The sequence below is a fragment of the Panthera onca genome, chromosome C1 (assembly GCF_046562875.1).
Source record: "Panthera onca isolate mPanOnc1 chromosome C1, mPanOnc1 haplotype 2, whole genome shotgun sequence".
Classification (NCBI taxonomy): domain Eukaryota; kingdom Metazoa; phylum Chordata; class Mammalia; order Carnivora; family Felidae; genus Panthera; species Panthera onca.
In genome coordinates, this window is record NC_138346.1 from 57,142,110 (window position 1) to 57,166,683 (window position 24,574).

The following is a 24,574-nucleotide window of genomic DNA, read 5'->3' on the forward strand; positions in this document are numbered from 1 at the left end:
ACACTTTTTGAGTGACTCTTTCCCTGCTCTCTGATAGTTTCCTTTGCAACATGCAGTGATCAATTGTAGAGTTATGGGGACTCTGTAGACCTCTGACATAGTCTCTCGGTGCAGTTCTAGTCTCTCCAATACACTGATCTACAAACTCTATCTTGGCCTCCCTGAACTCCCACTTCTACTTCTTCAACTCAAGAAGACTTCAGGACTCTGTCTGAATTGCAGCCTCCTCTGCTGTGGCCTAGAAACACTCTCCAGGTGATGAGCTGAGCAGTGATAGGGCTCACCTTATTATATTTTTTTCTCTATCACCCAGAAATCACTGTCTTCCATTGCCTGACATCCTATGGCTTAAAAACCATTGTTTTATATTTCTTGTTCAGCTTTTTAGCTGTTTCAGTTGAGAGGACAGATCCAGGCCCTGTTACTCCATCTTGGCTGGAAACAAAGTCGCACAACTAGAAACTAAAATTAAAAATATATACTATTTATAATAGCATCAAAAAATATAAAAGTCTTAGGGAAAAATTAATGTAGTGTGTGTAAAATCTATATACTCAGGATTCTAAAACATTTCTGGGAGAAATTTAAAATGGACCTAAATAAATGGAGAGATAAACCGTGTTTATCAGAAAACACAGTGTTGATAAAATGTCAATCTCCCCCAAATTGATCTATTGACTCAGTGCAATTTCAACCAAATCCCAGCAGGTTTTTTTAATAGAAATTGGCAAAATGATTTTAAAACTTAATATGGAAATGCAAATGAAGATCTAGGAAATGGAATTATTCTGAAAAGAAGAACAAATTTGGAGTAATTATGCTACCCAATGTCAAGACTTATTATAAAACTATAGTAGTAAATATGGTGTGGTATTGCGATGAATACAGACATATAGATCAATGAAATAGAACCCAGAATCCAGAAATGAATCCTCATATCCATGGCCAATTGACTTTCAACAAATGTGTCAAGGTGCCAGTTCAGTGGGATGAAGGATAGTCTTTTTCAGTAAAAAGATCCTGGAAGAATTGATCCTGTGGGGGGGGAAATTTCTAGAATGCACCTCACACCGTATACAAAAATTAACTCGAAATAGATTACTTAAATGTAATATCTAAAACGATAAAACTTCTAAAAGAAAATATAGGGAAAACATTTTAATTTGAATTAGGAAAATGTTTCTTAGGTAAGACACACAAAAATAAATGAACCACAGAAGAAAAGCTACAATAAATTGGGTTTCATAAAAAATTAAACTGTAATAAAGAGCCTGACTCCATTTTGATGTTTGATTTTGACTGCTGACAGCTTTCAAATCCCACCATTCCACCTTCTCCTTCTGCCCCACATCTGGGCTAGCTGATAAGAAAGCCCAGGGGCTCCCACCTTTGTTGCCAAAAGGAAGTTCAAAACATGCAAGCCCTGGCTCTCAAGCACAGGAACCCTCACTCCAGCGCCATTCCCTAAACACAGTACAAACAAAACCAGCCTCTTTTCCCTGCTCTCTCAAGCCATTTTTGTTCCTCCTTAGGAGCCTGCCCTGCTCTCCCCAGAAAGTCTCATTATTGCATAATAATCCTTTCCTACCTTCCTGGCGTGGTCTCAACACCTAAATCAAATTTGGTGGAGAGGAATCGATCCTATTTCTATGGGATAACCACCCAAAACTTTTACACTTCAAAAGACTCTGTTAAGAAAATGAAAAGGCAAGCCACAGACCAGGAGAAAATATTTGCAAGCATGTTTCTCAATGAGGCATTTATCCAGAACATATAAAAGAACTCTTAGAACTCAATAGTAAGAAAACAGTCCCATTTTAAAAATTGGCAAAAAATTTGAACAGACTCTTCATTGAAGAAGGTATAGAAATGACAAATAGTCATACAAAAAGATGCTGAATATCATTCATCGAGAGGGAAATGTAAATTAAAACAGGTATCACTTCACAGCCACTATATTAAAAAAAAAATTTACAGTGACCTACAATACTGAGTATTGCTGAGGATATGAAACAACTAGAAATTTCACACATGGATAGTGGAAATGGAAAATGGTGCAGCCACTTTAGAGAGCAGTGTAGCCATTTCTTAGTCAGATTAAACATAGACTTATTACACAACCCAGCAATCCTACTTTTTACGTATTTACCCAACAAAAATGAAAACATACCCATACAAAGACTTGTAATTAAATGATTATTGTAACTTTCTTCATAATAGCCAGAAACTGGAAATAAGCCAAATGCTTACCAACTGGTCCGCTGATAAACAAAATGTTATGTATTCGCATAATGGAATACTACTCAGTAATAAAAAGGAACTACTGATATGTGCAACATTATGAATGAATATTAAAAGCATTATGCCAAGTGAAAGAATCCAGACACAAAAGACCACATACTGCATGACTCCACTTATATAAAATTGTACAAAAGAGTAAAGCAAGGATTTAACGGGAGGGAAGTGATGTTACATGGCACAACAGAATTTGGGGAGTGATGGGAACGTTCTATAACATCATTGTAGTGTCAGACATATGAGGATATATATTTGTCAAAACACATCAATTGTACCTTAAAACTGGTACATTTTATTGTATGTATGTTACACTTAAATGAAAAAAAATTTAATTAATATCTAGCATCTATTGACTGATGAAGCACTGTACTGGACTCTAGATTGTTCTCTGTTTCACATACATTATCTTACTTGATCCTTACACATTCTCAGTATAGTTGAGGTCTGATTCCACAAAGACATGGCTCAGGGAGGTCAAGGGACTTCTCAAGATCATACTATCTGTAGGTAGATTGCAGTGTTGGAATTTTTTTATTCCAAATTCAGTGCTCTTTCACCTACAAAGCCTCTTTTTCATGGAAATCTAGGTTTTTAAATCTTTCCTTGATATTTTTAATATGTCGCTTTATACTATCTTAAGTAATCAAGAAAAAAGACCATTTAAATCAAACTTTTAAAAATTCAATGATTTTATTTTTTAGTTCAATTATTTATAGAGGTCTTTATTTAGCACTTATTTTTGTACTTTACAATAATTTCTCACTCTGACAGAGTAAACAAATTGCTCTCTTAGAAATTAACATCTTCTCACTTTTACTCAGAACCTTCGAGGGACTCACTATGAATTTGATAAAGGAAATGTTCCATCGTAGATTAGCTACAATGGAGTAAAAATTTGGTCTTAATACTGAATAAGCATTGTTTTTGTCACAGTTGGGCTGGAAAGAGAGAGAATGTGCTGCCTCAGCCTTTCTCCTGCTTAACATGATGGCTTAAGAATATAACCGTGATGGATTTTGCCATATCTGTGAGCCACTTATGCTATTAATTATTTAATTTTTCTTAAAGATTCTTATTTTTTGTAACTATTCTAATCCTCAACAATAACGTCTACAACATCACAGGTTTGATAAGTTATATATACTTTTAATAGAGACATGACAAAAGGGGACATCTTCTGGCACCTCAGAATTTTGGCTAAAGCTTCAAAGCTTTAAAAAACTGATGAGAATGACCCCAGCAATCTAAAGCAGGGTGTCAACAGGTGGCCAACCTGGTTTTTTAAGACTATCAAAAGAAGGTTGAAGATTCATCGAGAGGAGATACCCCATTAGAGTAGACAGTGTGATGGAATCTTGATTCTTTCCTCAAGGCTCTTTTCCCTCCACTTTAAGCAAAGAAACAGAGCTTCAAGAAAACTACTCATAGAGACTGATGATACTTGTCACACACACAGGCTGGCCTCTTACCCCTGGCTGGATGCAAGCTTTGGGCAGCTCCAAAGCATTAGCAAATTCTTGGGAGAACCCCAAATTGTGTTCCCTGGAACTTGGAGAAACTGAAGAATTCAGAAAGCAAGAGATTAGCTGGTGCTGCCCCAAACATCAGTACAAGGAGAGAGGGCCAAGCAGAGCAAACTGCACTTCTATCAGTGACAGAGCAAGATATGTGAATGCCTATGAGTCACATGTTTGATGTGCCACCAAGTACAGAAGTTAGAGCTCTCTTGAAAGGTTGCTGCCCAAGATCTACCTGCTGAGGTGAGAGAACCCCAGTGGAAAAAGGCTAATTGGGATACACTGCCAAAAGACAGAAGCCAAAGGAGTGTCAGACAAAGTTGGAGAAAGAGTCCATCAGCTCATCAAGGAATGGTCTTATTAGGGTGGTGGAAACATCTCCAAAAATATGCCCAGTGGGGGCCAGCTTGGGCCTGTCATTAGGAAGGCACTGATCACAAGCTTACAACAGCTCCAAACAAGCCAGTTTTTCTATTTTCCTCTAATCCTCCTCCTCCTTCTAGCCTTGACTCTGGGAGCCAGAGCAATGTTGTGAATTGGAATCTGAGAGTCAAAGTGAGCAAAATAAAACATCACTCCTTTTTCCTACTAATAGTCTTCAGGATCAAGGGTCAGATGGTGGAGCATAAAAACTCTGAATTGGATGAGAGACTAAAGTTTGTATTTTTGTGTGACTGGAATTTTTAAGACGTGAGCATGAGACTGTTTTCTTAATGAAAAAACTAATCTTAAAGGAATTTAAAAAGTTATAAGGGGTGCCTGGTTGGCTCGGTCAGTTAAGCATCCAACTCTTGATCTCAGCTCAGGTCTTGATCTCAGGGTTGTGAGTTCAAGTCCTGCTCGGGCCCATGCTGGGCATGAAGCCTACTTAAAAAAAAAATATGAAATTAGTCTAGAATATCATCCAGCAGCACAAGAAAGATCTGACAGAGCAAGCAGCAAGATAGTAAGGGAATAAAACAATGCTATTTCCTAATTGTATGTTACAGTGTTCAGCTCAATAAATTCGTACATTTATTCAGCTCAATGAATTCAATTAACAGTTGTTAAAATTAAAATATTCATTCATGCACCTATAAAATCATGTTACACCCCCCTCGTGGTCCTCATTCCATATTCCACACTTTAAGAAAGACTGAGTCATATCACATTAGAAAAAAGAGACCCTGACAGCATTTCAGCACCTGGCCATCACTTAAGTGTCAAACAGAATCATTTAGCAATAAGGACAGTATCTCCTAAGTGTCAAACAGAATCATTTAGTGATAAGGACAGGATCTCAGAGATAGCAAATGACTTACTCCAAATCACACAGCTACTCATTTAACCAGAACTCAAGTATTCTAAGTCCTAGATTACAGTGCTTTCCTGAACACTATGTTGCATCCCTGGCTTACCATTGATAAGTTTTAATATTGTGTTGAAAATCTAATTGTTGAACATATATAATTTGTCTGCCTAATTGTTTCACAACAACAACAGCGGCAACAACAATTCTGAATTTTTATAATTTAATTAATCCAATATTAAAACTCTAGGAAAACAAATTGTCTTCAGATTTCCACTCTATCTCTAATATGTCTGCCAGGCCACCCACTTTACCTCAGAGGCTGGGCTTGAAAAACTTTGAGTAGGAACTTTTTTGTAGAGTTTTCATGAATTCAACAAATGCTTATTAAACTTCTCATGTGCCAGGCCTTGTGCCAGGCACAGGGAGTTCAAGAGTTCTTGCCCTCCAGTTGCTCAGCTCAACAGATGAGAAAACAGGCAAATACAATAGAGTGGGATGAGTACTCTAATGGAGGTATACTGACTGGGTGATATGAGAACCAAGAGACACCTGACCAGTTTCAGGGGGCCAAGGAGACTCAGGCAAGGCTTTGCCTAAATACATAAAATATACATATATAAACGCATATATATTTGGTTCACATCAGAGGTCATGACTAAAGTGACATCAAGATTTCCACTGGCTTGCATGTTCGGATGGGCAGGAAAAGATCTCTGACAGACTCCACACCCTATCTGGTGGGGCTCTAAGTGTAAGCCCCTCTCCCTCTCCTTCCATCATTTGAAACATCACTGCACCTTGAGCAAATAGAAGAGGGAAAATGAGTCATTCAAGAAGAAGAATCTGCCTTGAAATTGCATCCCTTCCCGTGATTTTCCAAATGAAGAAGTCGAAATGCACAGCTAAAATGGTCAGAGGCTGTGGTAAGCAGAATAATGGCCCTCCAAGGATAGCCACATCCTAAACTCCAGAACCTGTGAATATGTAACCTCACATGGCACAAGGGACTTTGCAGATATGATTAAGGTTAAGGATCTTGAGATAGGGAAAGTATCCTGGGTTATCCAGGTGGGCCCAGTCCCCTTACAAGTAAAAGAGGAAATCAGAGAGTCAGAGGCAGATGTGATTATGGAAGAGGAGTTAGAAAGATATAGTCTTTCTGTCTTCAAAGAAGGAGAAAGAGGGTATAAGCCAAGAATTGTGGGTAGCCACTAGAAGCTGGAAAAGGCAAGGATTCTCCCCTAACCCTACCATCACTTTGATTGAAGCCCAGTGAGACCTGATTTGGACCTTTGACCTACAAAATTGTAAGGGAATAAATCTGGGTTGTTTAAGCTACTAAATTTGTGGCCATTTGTTATAGCAGTGATAGAAAACTGATATAGAGCCCATGGCTCCTTACTAGAGTGAGCTGAAAGTATGGTTAAAAAATGGTTTCCAGAAAAGTTAATGATATTCAAACAAGCAAGTGTCAAAGATAACCATCCAAACTCTGGTGTGTGTGTGTGTGTGTGTGTGTGTGTGTGTGTGTGTGTGTGTGTGTGTGTTTAAAGCTGGATACAGCGGGCTATTTTTTTTATTAAAGAAATACATTTTCACTGGGGAGTAGTGAGAGTTCCTTGAGGAAGATGTATAATTTTCCACAGATGAGGATAGTTGACCTCGAAAGTCTAATGAGAAATTCACTGTGAATACCATGTACATCTTCACCCAATGGGAAAACAAAGGTGCTGATCATTGGTGGACTGTTGGCCATAAGAAGCCATAGGGAGGAATGACCTGGATGCAGTCCTGAACACCAGAACATAGTAAGCATTTATTCTCTTTCCAGTACTCTGTGCTGCTGAAAACATACCTAAGGAAACAAATGGATTACTGGAGCAATAAAAGCCAGAGATCTGTGGTGTGAGACTCATTACTTGCTTTTACTGTCCAAATAATCAGAAAGAGTAATCTGTAAGTATTCTTTCATAGTGATGTTGGAAAGGAATTCTTCTTCCCCCTTCTCAGCCATAAAAGGTACCCATGAGGATACACGCAATTGCATCATGAATTTTTCCTTTGTCCTCAGCAGGATCCTGCTTTTGTGTTTGCTTCAAGTGGGATTTATGAGAAATAGACTCTTATTCTCTCTAAAAGTTCACCTACAGGTACAGATCAAACAATAATGGCTGTGTGATAAAGCACCTCTGCCCTCATGATGTAATGAAACTGCCTCAAATGAAAATGCTTCAAAGTTCTTTTCCATCTTTGCTTTCCCTGAAGTACAAATCATTCACTGTTTTATTTTATTTTCCTGCAGCCTTGCTCTTTGTGCCCCCTTTTTAATTCATGCTCCTGGTAAGGAGGTGTTGATTTTGAGGAGCTTTATACAATATCACAAATTCCTAGAATTGGAAAAACCTTTAAGAGTTCATCGAATCCTCCTCTTTGTTCATCTAATCTAGGGCTTTACCCAAGCCAGCCAAGAAAGGCAATGTTCTCCATACTCCTTAAGATCCCGCAGTTTGGAAACCATTATGGGCTTAATTTTGTTCCCCTAAATTCATATGCTGAAGTCCCAGCCCCAGTATCTAGAATGTGACTGTATTTGAAGATGAGACCTTTAAAAAAGGCAATTAAGATAAAATGAGGTCATTGGGGTGGGCCCTAATCCAATCTAACTAGTATCCTTATAAGAAAGTGAGATTAGAATAGATACACGGAGATGGAAGAACCAGGTGAAGATACAGTAAGAAGACAGCCATCTACAAGCCAAGGAGAGAGGCACCAGAAAGGACCACCCCACTAACACTTTTAGGCTCCAGAATTATGAAAAAATAAATTTCTGTTCTTTAAACCATACAGTCTGCACAGTCTATGGTACTTTGTTATACAGCTCTAGCAAATTAATACAGAGAGCAAACCCATTAGCCCATTTACTGTTAGAAGAATTCTCCTCATGTCTAATAAAGATCTCATTTGCTCTAAAGAGTGGCCTTTTATTCTGTCTTTCATGTAAAGGGTAGCAAGTTCTTTTGAAAGTATCCTGAATATATTAAGGGAATCCAGAATGTTAGATGTAGAAGCGGTATGGAAATTACTATTTCAACCACTTCTTTTTACAGATGAGGAAACTGAAACCAAAAATGTTGAGTGAGTCTTCCAAGGTCACACTGCAAGTTGCCAGTCAAGCCCAGGAGATGGGCACAGGGCCTGGACCCCTGGCCCTCTGCTTTCCATCTCATGCCAGAAGAACTGGAACAATTTTTAGAGAAACAACATTGAAAGGCACAATATGAATCAAGAGAATTAGGAGCAGAGGGTGGTATCACAGGTTACCTGTATATGGTAGCTGTTGGTGCTTCTTTTCCATGATAATAACAATTTTGCAGGATTTTAAATTTATAAAACAAACAGTTCTGGACTCACACTTCATAATCAACTCAGGGGACCCACTGTACATTTGACAATCTATCATTATCTGATATTATAATTTCCCTCTTTTGGGAGCTGGGGGGCATTACCATGACCTCGAGCTGCCACAGTGAATCTCACAAGAGGACACACCATGTTGTGAAAACCCAAGCACGCTTTCTTGTCTCTTATATTTTCATCCATTCCTCTTCTGCTCTTCATCTAATTTTTTTTTGCCCAGGACCTTTCACCATACATCCATCATTTTCTAGAAACTCTCTGAAGGACAGAGAACTCTACATAAATCACAAAGTAAGGAAAGATAGAATTACATTATCTTACTCTTCTTTGTTTATTCTCACCAATCCTTCAATCCCTCACATGGCAGAGCGGCAGGTTTCACACATAAAACTCAAACCACTAAACTTTTTTCCTTTGGGTCCAGTTCTCTCCACTGGAGCACAGTGAATCTGTCAATTCCCCTGAGCTGACTCATTGCTGAGTCACCGATGCCACTGGCGGCCAACGCAGGGGGCCACATCAGCTGATGGTGTGGATGCCTGGGGTTACTTCCCTACAGAAGCTAGGAAGCAACAAGGGAAGGCAAAGCCTGCCAGTCTGGGGTGAGATTAAGCGCATTTAATAGAGTACAGAAATAGGGGTCAAAGCTGAGCTGAATTATTTGTCTGGCTATCAATTAAGCAGAGTTGCCTTATGTGAACCTTCTGACTCATTAGGTTGGGGTTCTCAAAATGAAGTCTGTAGACCACCTGGGTCATAATCACCTCCGGTCATGTTAAAAACTCAGATTGCTGAACCCCACTCCAGACTTACAATTTTAGCAGCTTGCCCAAGTCAGGAGTGATCGCCTTTAGGACACCAGCTTGTTGTGTTTGTCTTTAAAAAAGCAATACCATATGATTTCACTCATATGTGGAATTTAAGAAACAAAACAGATGCACATAGGAGAAGGAAACGAAAAATAAAATAAGATAAAAACAAGACAGGGAGACAAACCATAAGAGACTCTTAAATACAGAGAACAAACTGAGGGTTGCTGGAGGAGAGGTGGGGGTAGTGCTAAATGGGTGACAAGCATTAAGGAGAGCATTTGTTGGGATGAGCACTGTTATATGTAAGTGATGTATCACTAAATTCTACTCCTGAAACCATTATTACACTATATGTTAAATAACTTGAATTTAAACAAAACCTTGGAAAGGAAAAAAAAAAAAAAGCAACGGGATGGACATTGTAGAATATCCAAGCTATTTTAGTTTAGGGAACCACCTCTGCTTTTGACAAGTATTAAAAACATTTATGAAATCGAAATCTCAGGGCTGTGGCCTTGGGGTTTGCATGTTCATTAAGCTCCCCAGTGATTCTTTGGGTCACAAAAATTGGAAAACTCTTTCCTGTAGTTTTCTCTCATAATCCTTTTGGTTGATAATTGGGGGAGAATAAAAGAAAGGAAGAAAGAAGGGGGGGAGAGAGCAAAAAACGTCTTTCATCACTTTGGTCTGCCTCGTTCAATTTGGTATGTACTTGCCCTATCGGGCAGGTGCACTATCACTCCATTTTGCTCTATCCAGCATCTAACTTTCTCTCTTGTGTGGGGCGAACCATTCCCTATGTGTTGTATTAGTGGGACATAGTGCCTGAATCCCATGGGCAGCTCAGGCATAAGAGAGCTCTTCTGGCCCCACCTCTGGTTGCCAGACTTGAGCACATGACCACACTTTACCATTTGATGTTTCTACCACTGGGATAAGGGAGCAGGGAGAGTGATGGGTTTGTAGCTGTGGCCACAAGATTCTGGAGGAGCAATGATATCTTGGCCAGATGACATTGTCCAAATATCATTCACTTTATAATGGTACTACTTGATAACTAGGCAATAATATGACAAAGATTCCTGAACAAGTCATTGCAAAATTCTATCTAACCCTGGTTATACTGCTGGTGAATTGCCTGACTTTAGGCAAGTTTCTTCTTCCTTCCAGGCCTTACCTGTATCATTTATAAAAAGGAAAATCATTATCCTTAAGCAGCTTAGTAGAATTGTAGTAAAACTAAATTTTAAATATATATGTGCTTTGTAAACTACAAAATACGATAGAAATATTAGTAGAAAATGAATTTTTTAAATGTATACTTATTCTCACAGAAGCAAAAATTTCCACTCAGCAAGAAGTATTTTTAGAAAGAGATCCTTAGTTTTCTTGTGTGACTCTTAAATTTAACATCCAACTTGCTGATTTTTAACATCATGAATTTTTATATTTTGCTAAGTCCCTGTTGTTTCATCTGCTATCAGGCAGTCAAATTCCCCACAGGAATAAAAGCATTAAATAAAATGCTATACACACTACAGTAAAAACTTCCATCCATTTCCCAACAGCTGTTGCTTTTTAGAGAAACCAAATATTTTTGGAAAGGGCCACAAACATTCTGGATTCAAACCATTTATTAGCTTTGGAAACATAACATGCAGTCATCTTGCCAGTCTTAATCTTGCAGTTCCATTAAACACACCACAACTGCATCATAAAACAGAAAAGGGAAGAATTTATAAACAAATAAAGCAGTTAATTGGGGCAATAAAATAGCAGTTCCCTCCCAAGTGTGGAATCGCTGTGTTTCAACCTACAAAACCCTGAAATCTGCTTGTCAGAAGTCTAGTCCCTAGCAGAGCCAAACACAGATCAAAGATTTCAGGATCGCTCCTGGGCCCACAACACTTACCTCTGCCGCCACGCCCTCAGTACCTCCTTCCCCTCACCTGGCATTGCTGCAAGTCTTTCCAAGAAGAAGACCCGCTCCAAGCACAGTACTCTCTTGATTGTTATTCCATAGCCAGGGTTCCAGTTGAAGAAGGAATTGCCGGGAGATCCACAGCTATGGCTACGTCTTCAACACAACACTCAGGTGGGGAGATGGAGACATCTTCTCAGATGTGCTTCTGTTTCCTGGGCAGTGCGGTAACCTAATAGCACTATCTCTCCTGTGCACTGCCAAGATGAGAGCAAGCTTTGGAGCCACAGGAACTACGCTGCAATCCTACCATTGCCTCTTGCCTACTCTACGGCTATGAGCAAAAGCAAGATTTTTAATATGAGTTTCATTCATCTATTCATTCGACACATATTTATTGAACAACCTACTACATACCTGATCTTCAAGATCTTTTAGCAGTTAAGTGGTGATGCTAAACCCCTACTTCAGAGACTTGTTGTGAGAATCAAATGAGAAAAAAATATATATGCATATACAGGTTGTAGTAGTATGTGCTCACAAATATTCACTCCATTGGTTCAAGTAGCAGATTAGAATTATATTGTACGTGCAATTAAAATCATATCTTGCACAGTATTTCTTTCATTCAAGAAAGAGACAGAAAAGACTTAGGGTATCCAACCCCCTCCATAAATGGACTCTGGCTTCACTCACGTGAACTGCAGAATAGTCAGAGGGACTGCAGCTCCCGCTCCGCTCCGAGGGGCCCTCTGTAGCAGTGGGATGGAGCAGAGCCAAGTGGTCCATGTGGGGAGTGCACTCATGACCTTTGCCTTGTTAACACCCAGGACCTGCACTCTCTCCCACCCCTGGAAATGTTTACAGTCTGTTTATGTAATCAGATGTGTGCACGCGCATGCACGCGCGCATGCACACCCACATACACACTATCTAACAGGAAATTATGTTTCTTCGTAGAGGTCTGGCTTTTGGTATGTTTTGTTTAAACTCTCTAGAGATAAACTGCCATTTACCTTTGTTTAATATCCCCCATAATGCATAGACGAGAGCTGTACCCAAAAGATGTTCTACTAATGACTTATAATACTTATGAACAGTTACTTTCCTGGTTAAAAAAGAATGAGATTAGTATATGGTACTCTTATAAACCATTTCCCAGGTCCTAAATCCACTGAAGAGAAGGGAAATACCTGACGGTCAAAATCTGTGTGAAGCCTACATAAATGCTTGCTACTGCTTGAAATCTTTCTTAGACACAGCAACTGCACATGGGCCTGCTTTAGAAAATGTCAACTAGAACACTATTGATTAGAGTTAGAACTCCTAAAAGGGAGGCAGGGAGGTGGGAAGGGACAAAGGAAAAGGACTTAATCTCTTCACCAGGTTAGTATCTTAGATACTTATAATTCATGATTTCCAGGCTGTGCAGTCAACATGTTGAGTTAACTGGTTTCCAAATGTACTGGGATTGCTCAAACCTAAATGAACCTTTTATTTGTGAACTCATATGTGGCTAAAGAGATTGAACCCATGTGTCTCATTCATTTGCACATTGGCTGTAAAAATATCTTTAAGTTATACTCTGGAAAAGATCCGTAAACCTTAAGCCAGCACACCATCTCCTTCACCTCAAGACCTACTGAGAAATTGTGTGGGTGACAGTGCCTTCTTGTTTCTAAGCCTTGCCAGCTCCTGTCTCCTCTTACGTGTAAACAAAACTCAAGCGAACCGGGAGTCATTTTGAAGGCAGTTGGAGTGCTGTCCTTTCATCAGCTCACCTGGTGCTCTAATAAAATATCCAAGAAGCCCACATCTGGTAGGTAATAAAATCCAGAGTGGAATGAAGATGCCTGGCTGCTAAAGTGCTCTAGCCACCAGACAAAGCCATCGCGACATTTTCTTCAACTGTTGCCGATGCCAGGATTTTAATGGGGCAAAGCTGAGAGCCCTCTTTCTATGTATTTTTCCTGCACTGGGTTCACTGGCTCTGCTGCTCCCATGCTGCCAAAGGTTTTCTCCACAGCACCATCAAAACCGGCTCACAACCCAAACAAGGAAAATGCGTCTTAACATGACAGAATCAAACACAATAACACTTATCTCATACTCCCATCTCCCCAGGGTGGTGGCACTGAAGGGCGGATCTCCTTTCTTCTCCACCTCTTCTGAGTCTCCCAAATAAGAATAAATGTTAGATCTCTTTGCAGGAAAAGACAGCTATGCCAACCGCAGAGGACATGTTCTGACTGTCAACAGTGATGGATGAGATTCTGTACATTTAATAAATATAAATGTCATAATCCAACCATCAAATTTAATAAACAAAAATACCACAAACCATCTTTCCTCTCTGCTCCATGTGCTCCTTTAAAGCTGATAACATTAGAACACATTTTGCCCAAGCTATAACCTCACCATCTGCCTGGCTCAACTTCTGAGGACTTGGTACGGGTTAGAAAGAAAAGCAAATGACTTCACACTGAGAAAAAAACGAGGGATGGGGGCCTGGATGGTTTTTTCACTCCTCCCTTTCCTTCTGACCTATTTGTTAACTATAGAACCAGATGTAACTATCGGAGTATAAGTTCAACCCTCAAGAATTATTAGGGAGGCAGATCGTGGAGAACATTTTTTTGCATGAGTTACACGAACAAAACTCTAAAGGCTTCCCCAGCAAGCTGAGTTGTACATTTCAGGGCTTTGATTTGGAAATGCGGAGATGCAGTCAGATGCAGACTGACTCATTAAGGACGCACTTTCTTTTGATGGCAAATTAATAATAATCATAACCACAACAATAAACACATATAAAAAATTGTTTCATTCCTTGGCCAGATTCAAAGCTATAACTGGAAGGGGCTCTTTATGTTGAGTTTAGGAAACCTCAGTGACTCAAAGAAATGGAAAGGGGGAACTAAGTCCAAAGAACCTTAGAAAATGTCTAATATGAAGAGAGAGAGAAAGATAGGCTAGATCTATTTTTTTTCTATTGCCCTTTTTTGAGAGCCTGCTATGTCCCAAGTACTTTATATACATTTTGACAATTTGATCTCATTGAGTACTTTCAAGAACACACTCCAAAAGATATTACTAACCCTATGTTGTGGCTGACCTGTACGGAGGCTCTATAACACGTTCAAGTTTAGAGCACTAGAATATGAGAGAACTAGACTGACCGATTCCAGAACTGCTACTCCTTCCTCTCTGGGAACCTCAGTTTTCCTTTGGGGAGCTGCTCCTTCCACATTCTGGTGTAGTTTGACCCCACCTCCCAGTTCCAGGATTCACATTTTTACCACATCTGGCTCCAAGCCCAAATTCATAACTACTATGCCATGGTGCTTGGGAAATAGATTCAGATGCTCCAGCAACACTGGTGGTTGGGGTCATTGTCAGCCGTAGAAAGGACACTTCTTTATACCTAAAAACCTCCAAGGTATTAAAGCTAAATCCAAAGAGACCGTGGGTTTTAGGATGTGTCCATTAGCAGTTGCTACTCTCATGCCATCAGAGATTTCCAGGAAGCATCCTGTGCAAATAATCTGCACAAGAGAAATCATTTGTCTGTTTCAGAGGGTGGTGTAATTTTCCTCTCTTTAGGAACCACCCCACACCCTGCAGTTCTTCCAGAGTACACTTCAAATCTCACACCATATATACCGCGTGTTTCTTAATGATGCCAGGGAAGCTAAGTGGCCATCTTGTCCCCCTTCTGGTTCCATGTGTTCAAAACTAGGCTTGGGTTGTCCAGGGGCTGGGTCATGTCTCGGTGACTAGCAAAGCAACATGTGCCCCAAGACAGAATTAACCTAGCAGGGAGGGGGAAGAGGAGAGGGGCGTTCTATCCGCATTTATCCATCTAGGCAGCCTCACCACTGGAAACTCTGAGCTCCTGGGCTCTTTAATATAGAAAACCCAGAAACCTGAAGCTCTGGGCAAGATAAGAGGCAAGAGGATGGAGCCTGAGCAGAGGACTTATTTTACTTGAGTTGAAGTCTCTCTACATTCCCTTGGTACATGGTAGGGGAAAATGCAATGGAAAAATCTCAAAGAGATTTTGCTACCAAATTACTACTAGGACATCACACTGCAATTGAAAAAAATGTTATTTGGAATTGGGTAGGATTTTGGAATTTAAAGGGTTTCTTTGTCTTCTTAGTTTTGGTTATAAGGCAAGTCATTTTGCTAGTGTCACAAAAATGCAATAACTTCAGTGTAACAATTACTGTTTTTCCTCTTGACAGAACTCTCAGGCAACGGGAAGCTGCAGTGCTTGGAACAATATTGTGGCTTACCAGAGATGACGATAGGGGTGGACAAAACTCTGCAAGAAACAGTCCCTGCCCTGAAAGCTAGGAATCTAATTTACACAAAGGCCATGGTCCATGCTATACTTTGGAGACTTCTACAATTTTCATAGCATGATTTCATACTTTGAAAACTAATGTTTACTATTACAGATTTCTACTTTCCAGAATCTTCTATGATTAAAAAAAAAAAAGTTGGGGGAGGAAGTGCAGGAACCAAATTTTCCACCCCTAGTGCCCTCCTCTCCAAAATACATATAAATGGTGGTAGCTGAGAGGTTGGAAAGTGGGGAGGGAAAAAGAATGCCTCCCTTCTGCCCACATCTGTCCTTTCTTACTAGCCAATGCCTTTAAAAAGAAGTAAGAGATGCAAGGGATCCTGTGGTCTGCTCAAGGAAGGCTACCTCCCCTCAGGGCCATATTCATATTAGCATCTAAGTCAACAGCAGAGGAATCTGGCATCTGTTCTTAATTATCCTTTTTTAATTCAGAATACTAAACAGTGAGTTCAATACTCTGTCTTCTTAGTTGAACCTTAAAATACCCATGTTATTTAAACTGTCCTCCTTGAGCTCTGGAATCCAGAAAGGTTAAGTGTGCTCCCCAAAGATACATAGCAAGGGCTTAGAAATTAATCCTGGACATCTGATTTGTTTCTAACTATACATGAGTTAACAATGGCTGACTAATAGCAAACTTATTTTTAAAATGCTTGCTAGCTATTTTTCCATCACTAGAAATTACCTGGTAGTTTGCCTCATAAATATTGTATCATTATGATTCCTAATATCTCTGTCAGAGTTCTTAACTTTTATGATAATAGGCAACTTGGAAACACTTTGCCAGACATTAGGCCATAATGTACAAAATAAGTGACTTATAAATGGGCTATAGCTATCTAAAGCATGTCTGGTAAACAAATAACTGATATTGGACAACAGTGAAAATCAAAGCTTAAGTGCTGTCTTTGTGAAATGAAATAAGGACTGCTTTCTGGTTCTTTGTCTCACTGTGGACTGCTATCCTTTTCATTATCCTTTTCATATCCTGCTTTCCTTTTCATTAAAAACAACTCCTGGAAAAATAAACCCAGGAAAAAAACTATGGGAAGCAAAAATACAAATACAGCCATTCTCTAACAACACCTATTACACTATCTGCTGAGTAGCTCTGTTAGTGTAAACAGAATGTCCAATTCCCTAAATTTTAATATTTTTAATTTCCAAAAGCAAAGTACTCCCATAAAGAATTAAGGCCATTCGTTGAGGGTGAAGACCCAGAAATAAATTACTCTCTGGGATACTACCACCCAAGTTCCAACTAAGAACAGTTTTATACAGATGAAACCAGATTAAAATAAATTTTAAGCACAACTGTGAAAAGAAGTAAAATTTTAGAGATTCAAATGTTGGAAAAATTGCAAGTAGAAGGATTAAAAAAGTTTTGCTTGGATGATGGTGAGGGATTAGGCTTTTATATTTATTTATTTATTTATTTTTAATCCTTTGCCCCCACTCTACCAAAGTTTGAAGAGAGCTTAGAGAAATAGGAAATGATTTCTGAAAATTGAAGGAGCCTAAATAAAAATTTTAAATGAGAAAATATCAACTCCAAGAGTGATATCAGCAGAGAGGAATGTAGACCATATGGTAATATAGAGTTGCTCCCAAGCTTCCTCAGAGCCAAAATAAAGAGGGAAACAGAGTCATTTATAAGATTCAGCATGTCAACAAGACAGAAACAAACCAAATGTACAGGAGAATCACATTTCCTGAAACCGACCTGGGAGCATTTTTCTTGTGGCATCTCATGAAGAGGATGCAGGCTGATGCCCAACAGCATCCCTGCAGCATAGGCAACCAGGGTTCCTTCAGGCAGGTTCATCCTTCACTGTTTGCTATGGCATCAGGCAAGGCCCGACCGAGCAAGCATGATTCTAAGACAGGTCAGGTACTGTGTTTCAGAATTATATAGCATGGTGAGCTTCAACCCTGGCTATGTATCAGAATCTCACCTGGGGAGCTTTGAAATATCCTAATACCCAGACCACATCCTAGACCAATTTAATCAGAATCTCTGGGGATGGGTCCCAGGAGTTAGTAGTTTTTAACAACAGTTTCCTGGGCCACCTGGGTGGTTCAGTCAGTTAAGCGTCCGATTTCGGCTCAGGTCATGATCTAGCAGTTTGTGAGTCGAGCTCCACGTCGGGGCTCTGTGCTGACTGCTCAGAGCCTGGAGCCTGCTTCAAATTCTGTGTCTCCCTCTCTCTGACCCTCCCCACTTGTGCTCTCCCTCTCTCTCTCTCTCTCTCAAGAGTAAATACTTTAAAAAATGTTCGTAATTAAAAACAGTTTTCCCAAGTGATTCCAGCATATAGCCAGGGTCATGGGGCCTTTATGATGGATGTTCTCCCTTCTTTCTCCCACTGGCACTTCCCCATTCCACTCTCCCACTGTGACGCCCAGGACAATATACAAGACTCACTGCAGCTTAGAGCTCTCATTTCTCTCCCACCTTTGTAAACAGTGGTTTTGACTGTAGCTATCTTCCTTGAAGGACCCCCTCCCAACTATCTGTGCCTTGACTATGACCTAACATCTGCTGTCAATCTTCACTGACATCATTTAATTCAAAAATGACACCAACTGTAATCTTTGGGTAGGCATGTGTCTTTGTAGTCACAGTCACACACAGATACAAATTGTGATTTTTCTTTCTTTTTTAAAATAATGTAGGACAAGTCATGCATTTTGACAGGTACTGCAGAATGACTTACTCAGTACCCACTCCATCTCTTACATCCTCCCTCGATTTCCTCTGCCCTCTACCAGAAGGGCTGGGAAATTAACATATCTAACTCAGCTTCCCATATAACTAGGGTTCATGGATCTGGTCACAGATAGAGGCAAGGTCCCCAGGAAAGACTCCCTATTCCTAAATAAAAAGACAAAGCTTCATGAAGAGAAAGGTTTTGCTTGACTCCCTTCTTCCTGTCTGGAAGCAGCCAACTTTAAATTATATAGATGAAAGGAGCTCACTAAGCATGGGAAGTGAGGACATGGGAGCAACAGCACCAGCCCTGGACTGCCTATCCTGAGACTTCTTATTACATAAGAAAAGTGAACCCGCATTTGGTATTAAGCTACTGTAGTCAAGTTTCCGCTGCATACAATCACATGAAACCCCAGGCAACACATGTATGGTACCATTGAACAAGGTGGACTAGAATAGTGTTTTTCAAAGAAATTACAGTCCCATATTGAATCAACCTTAAATATATAGATGTAGACATGGAGACAGATGGTAGGTAGATAGATACAGATTTCATTTCAGTAGAAATGAAGGGTGTCACTAATCTACCCAATTTCTCCTCATCCTCTACAAGTTAACACAGTTGTGGCTTTTTCTCTGCTGCAAGAATTAACAAAGAACAGGGAGGTTTTTCTTGTCCAAGGTTCATAGAGAAGATGAGTTCAATTGTACAAGATGGATAGGGACCCCAAGAGTTAGAGGAGGTAGATGAGGCCCAATCCAGGGGACAGAAGGGTTCCCTCAAAGCAAGATGGGAGGCAGAGGATGTGACAAGTCCCTCAAGTGATTAAGACCTGTGTTCCCACAGGGAGACCACGTAGTGGACAGGTGGTAAAGACCATGACCTTGACAGTTAGCAGGGTGAACCATGTGTGGCCTGAGGTGGGTGAGGGAAAACTGTGAAGGCAGCTCTGTGGGTCGCCCTATCCAGCACTGCTTGACGATGCTGGACAGCATCGCACTTAGTAGAAGCCTCATTGGAAAGATTAAGGCCACCATGAGCTAGGACTGTGGTGTTTCAAGGTTTCCTGGCACCACTTAAATTCTCAGATGCTTGTTAATTCATTAGAGGTAGAGGAAGCTATCCAAAATAACCGATACTGGACTCATTTTGATAAAAAGAGAACTTTAGAATTAATATGGCTGGGGGGAAAAAAACCACAAAGAATTGTGAGAGCTGATGGTTCTTAGAGCTTCATGTTGGAGAATTCATTCTTATTGCCCAGCCCATTGTTTAAAGAGCTGTTCGTTCTACATTATAATCATTGGGAGCAACCCAGTCACTAAGGATTGTATTTATCAGAAGATAATTAAACCTTGGAGAAAAGGCTCATATTTGGTTTTGATCAAACTAGAGAAAAGGAGTGAGGAAGCCAGTTGCCCCTACGGTAAGGCTTTAGTATCATCAAACTGGGGGGTGGAAGGGACTCTTGAAGATCATCTGCTCCACTACTCATGTGATGCTAAAATCCTCTCCCCAGCATCCCAGCATTGCACCTCGAACTCTGACTTGAGCACGCCTTCAGCATACAAGGCACTATGTGGGTACAGTGTCACAAACGGGATGTGAGGGCAGAGCCTCAAAATGAAAAAGTGAGAAATTAGTGCATAAACGTTTGTAACAACACTCAGTTTTCGTGGAAAGTGGGGTGATAAAACAGGGTAAAGTCTCAACAAGGGTCTACAACGTGGGTCTCCAGGGGGATGGGAGTCAATGAGAAACTGTTCAAAGGAGACTCGGGGAAAATTTTGGTAGAGTGAGAACAGACTCCACCAGTTGCACAACTTTGCTGTGAACCCGAGTGGCAGGGGAGGTCACAGAAAGGTGTTACTCGGGTGAGAAAAGGAAAAGGAAAAAGATACATATGTATTTGTATATGTATATATATGTATATACGTATATGTATGCATGTATATGTATATGTATATGTATATGTATATGTATATGTATATGTATACATATATCTTTACAATTCAAATCCTACTTCCTACTCTGCTCTGTAATATTCATTTTCCCCAGGAAGATTAGTGCATTTCATCTGGAGTTCTGAAGCCATTAAGAATGCACTCAAATTCTTCCACCACCTTTGTCCAGCAATAAACATCACTGAGCCCAGCAGCAGCCAGCTCTTCTAGCAGTATGTGAGGGACTATTGGGGGAATTTGAAAATTTTATGGTCTGAAAAGTGGGCCTTAGCACTTTAGCTTTTATTCTCTCAGAGAGCTTATAAATCCCTCTTCATTTAGCAGTTTTCATGAAAATGACAGCTTTTGTTAGTCAGGCTAAAGTGAGATTAGAAATAAAAATTTTAACCATTAATCCTCACTGATTAAAGTGAGACCAGAAATCAAATTGTTACCAACTGTGTGCTAATTTCAGCTTAATTCTTTGGCAAGAGGCTTTGGAAATTTTCAACTCGCCGTGCTAATTCACAATGCCTTACTACTGATGGCAGAAAGTCAAGGTCTCCTTTCCTCCTGGGTCCAGGGTGTGAACAATGACTATTTCAAAATCAGTCCAATAAAATATAAACATTAAATTCTTAGCTATGTTGTTTCTCAGCCATCACTTTCCACACCACTCTCTCCTCCTACTCACCACCAACCTTCCCCCCACTCCACCAACAGCTATGAAAAAATATCTCCCCAGAGACTAGAGAATCACAGCTGAATGGCTGGCCTTTCCGCATCAAACAGAATGCCTGCAGCATCAAAGCAGGTGTCACCCCCCACACAAGCCGTTTCTATTACACACAGTGCTGGGAGGGAAGGAAAATCTTCATGCCAATAAGCCACATCAATTCATCAATCAAAATGAATTCATGCGCTAATTAAACTAGCAAAAATTTAAAAAGGCATTTGTGTTACAGACATGAGAGTGGGGTGGGGAGGGAGATGGGAGTTAAAATTCCAGGGAAGTGAAAACTTGACAGACACGGTACCACATAGAAAAGGCAGTAAATACATGGCTGGAATTAATTGCAAGCCTTTCCTTAACTTAAAAATAATAAACAAACAAACAAACAAACAAACATTCACACATACCAACAACGGGGGGGGGGGGGTGCAAATATTTTCCTGGTTGGGCCAAAACTGACATTAGCAGGAGTGTCCTCTGTATTGTGCACATTGGGAAAACCTGTGAGCAAAGTAAAACTCTATCCCTCTTTCTTCATGTCCACTTGTCCCTTAATACTGAACATCCTTCCTACTCTTTTTGATGACTTGGCAGGGCTACAAAGTACAGTTACATGGTTAGTGCACTGCACAAAAGCCTAGAGCTGAGGGAAGAATGCAGCTGAAATCCAGTCCATGCTCTGACAGCAAAGTCACATGCTCTGGCATGGAGTTGCTGTCATTAGGAAGCAGTGCCTTTTTCCTCACACAAAGTGCCCTCTGCTTGTGCACCCAGAGGGCTGTGACCCCACAGAAGCCAGGGGAGGTCCTGGTCCTTGCTTTTATTTACCTCTTGTCTCCTGTTTCTCCTGTTTCTGTTTCCTCCCTCTGAAGCTTTGAACTGAACACTTCTTCAGCTGTTTCAGCATATCATAAATATCTGAACAAAGAAAAAAAACTCAATTATCCATCCAAGTGTTTCATCTATATGACACCAAGTACCCACGTATAGGGGAAACATCTTAATGCTTAGTATTGTGTAGACAAAACATCTGGTTGATCAACTTAGTTCATGTTTCTCTCAGATTCTTGAGTACCATAGAAATGCTCTCATACCCACTCACAGGCTGGATTCTCCATTGTAGAGTGCAAACTAGTTTTTCTAGGCTCAAAGAGTCTAATTCAGTATAGTGGAGGCCTGAGAGATAATAAAGGGACAAGGGGGCTGTTTTCCTCTTAACACTAAATAAATAACATTTAGCCCACTTAGCGAAATATTACGGGAAGAGAACTTTTCATCTTTAGTCCAATTGTTCTGATGCTTCATTTGACAAGATTCTTTCACTGTCTCTTATCTGTGTTGCATTCAGAGGAGAAAAACTTTAATATTTGCTTCAAATATCTCAATTTTATAAAGGCAGGTTCATCTGTTTCTTTGAAAGCTTGCTCTTGAAAAACGGGAGTCCAGTGGCATGGGCTTCCTAAAGTTAGTATTGGGGCAAATAAATTGGCCCAATCTCAACTATCTTTGCTTGGAATGACGGAGAAGAAAAACGGTTCGAATATATCAGTCCCGTCATCTGAATCTAGCCTCCTGGCCAGGGCACTCTATAGCATCCTGGCGAGGTAAATGGCGAATGGCGAGGTGAATGGCGAATGTCATTCTCCTCGTTTCCCAAAAAAGAGAAGCAGTTGAGTGAAACGCCAGGTCCGTGGTCAGACAGTGAGTCAACAGCATAAGGGCGAACTTTCCAGATCTTCCCAGAATTGGCCCCAAGACTTGGTGCACAAGGGGTGAAAACTAAAACTCCTTTTCTTCTCCCCAAGGCAGACCGTGAAACTGTAAAGATGAGCTGGCATTTTGTTTTATTTTGTGTAATAAACTGTTCTTTTCACAGCAGTTGGCTCTGGGGGGTTTCAAATAGCACTGCTTGGCTGCAGCTGTGGGTGTGGCCCGGCTCAGTCCAAAGGCAACTTGGAGACCACAGCTGTGTCAGGCCGAGCGGGATCTTAAACCTCCCATCTGGGCTGCACACTTTCAAGTTCACCACCCCCCCCCCCCCAAAAACAAGTGGAGTCATTTTCACAAGCCAGAACCCCGCAGATGGGAGGTTCTGCTCTTCCTCCGCCGGTGGTTACTTGGGGGGGGGGGGGGGCACCTCCGATACCCCCAGAGACTGACCCCCACAGGCTGCTCGGGACAGTTTCTGAACCGTGCCCGGGGCCATCCCTTCGCTAGCCACGAGAACCCTCCGCAGGGGCGTTGGTAACAGCGGTCAGCATTTTCAAAGGGGTTACCGGGTGGGAGGGGTTTTCTGTTTGGTGTTTCGATTTTTTTTTTTTTTTTTCCCATGACTCTTTCTCGGGCTCTCACAGCCCGCTCTGACAAGTGGCATGCGTGCCCCAGTCCGGTAGATTCTGACACCCTTCCAGAAAAGAAAAAAAAAAAAAAAATTCTTCAAGGGTTTCCTTTGAGCCCCCGCTTCCAGCTCTAGCAAATAAATGACAAAGTGACCCCTCCGCCGGCAGCGCCCAAACGCAAGGACGGAAGCGCGAACTCTGATCCCCTTCCCATCCCCTAAGTGACGGGGATCACTCACTTCTTTGTCTCACTGAGGAAACTATGTGGGCTCGTGAATGGCTTCTTTTCTGACTGGATTACAAGTACGTCAGAACGGGCACCGTCTGGGAGGGCGGCGAGCGAAAACGCAGCGCCCGGCGCACGTCTGGGCGGCGGGGGTCGCCGCGGCGTCCTCGGGGCGGCAGAGAAAGCCCTGGAAGGCCGCGCCGGGCCGCGGGAGGAGCCGCCGCCAGGGGGAGCGCCGCGAGCCCGCCGGCCTTTGTTCGCGCCGCGGCGCCGGGGGAGCGCGGGCGGCTGCCGGGAAGGGCGGGGGGGCGCGCCCGGGCCCTCGGCGGTGGGAAGGACCCGCGTCTTTGGCAGTCCGAGTCGCGTTCGGGCTTTTTCGGCGGGCACTCTAGCTGTCTGGGGCTGGGCGCCTCCGTGCGCTCCCACACGTCCGGCCTTCGACGCGGTCCCGTCCCTCCTGGCCGGCGGCGTCCCCCTGCGCGCGTAGGGGATGGGGACGGGGACACACCGGGGGTGCAGACGGAGCGGGCGGGAGACGCCAAACAAAGCCTGGGGAGAGCGCGAGCGAGAAGGGGTTATAGAGGGGGTGGGGCAGCGTGTGTGCGGATGGGGTGGGGGGTAGGGGGAGAGAGAGAGAGACAATAGAACTAGAGAGCAAGAGGAGGGAGAAAGGGCAGCTCAACGCAGCAAGTCTAAGCTGAACGCAGTCCCCTGGGAGAGGCACTGTCCTTCAGAAGGTCCCTGCCGTTGGGTGATTGTGGACTGGTAAAGAAGAGTGAGCCACTCATTTCAGCAGCAGACAGATGGGTCTGTAGGTATTAACTAACGCGACAGATAGGCAGGCGCTGGTCTTCCCAGGGATCCTCCTTCCTGGGGAAAGGAGCCAACACTTCCCTCAGAGGGTTGCAATAGCTTATCTGTGGAGTGTCAGGCTATCCCAGAAGAGATTCCGTGATCAAAGGCTTGGGAAAAGTGATAAGAACACAGTTTTTTT

The 24,574-nt window shown here is 41.6% G+C and overlaps 1 long non-coding RNA gene across 1 annotated transcript in view; it reads right to left on the bottom strand.

The window, feature by feature from the left end:
• The window catches only part of LOC132671270 (uncharacterized), a 93,294-nt gene extending 69,261 nt beyond the window's left edge, over positions 1 to 24,033 (bottom strand). The window contains exons 1-2 of the long non-coding RNA XR_009607024.2: positions 23,594 to 24,033; positions 21,844 to 21,933 (exon numbers count right to left, since the gene is read on the bottom strand). This is a non-coding gene — a long non-coding RNA (uncharacterized LOC132671270). The remainder of the gene's footprint in view (positions 1 to 21,843; positions 21,934 to 23,593) is intronic.
• Between the last annotated feature and the right edge of the window lie 541 nt (positions 24,034 to 24,574).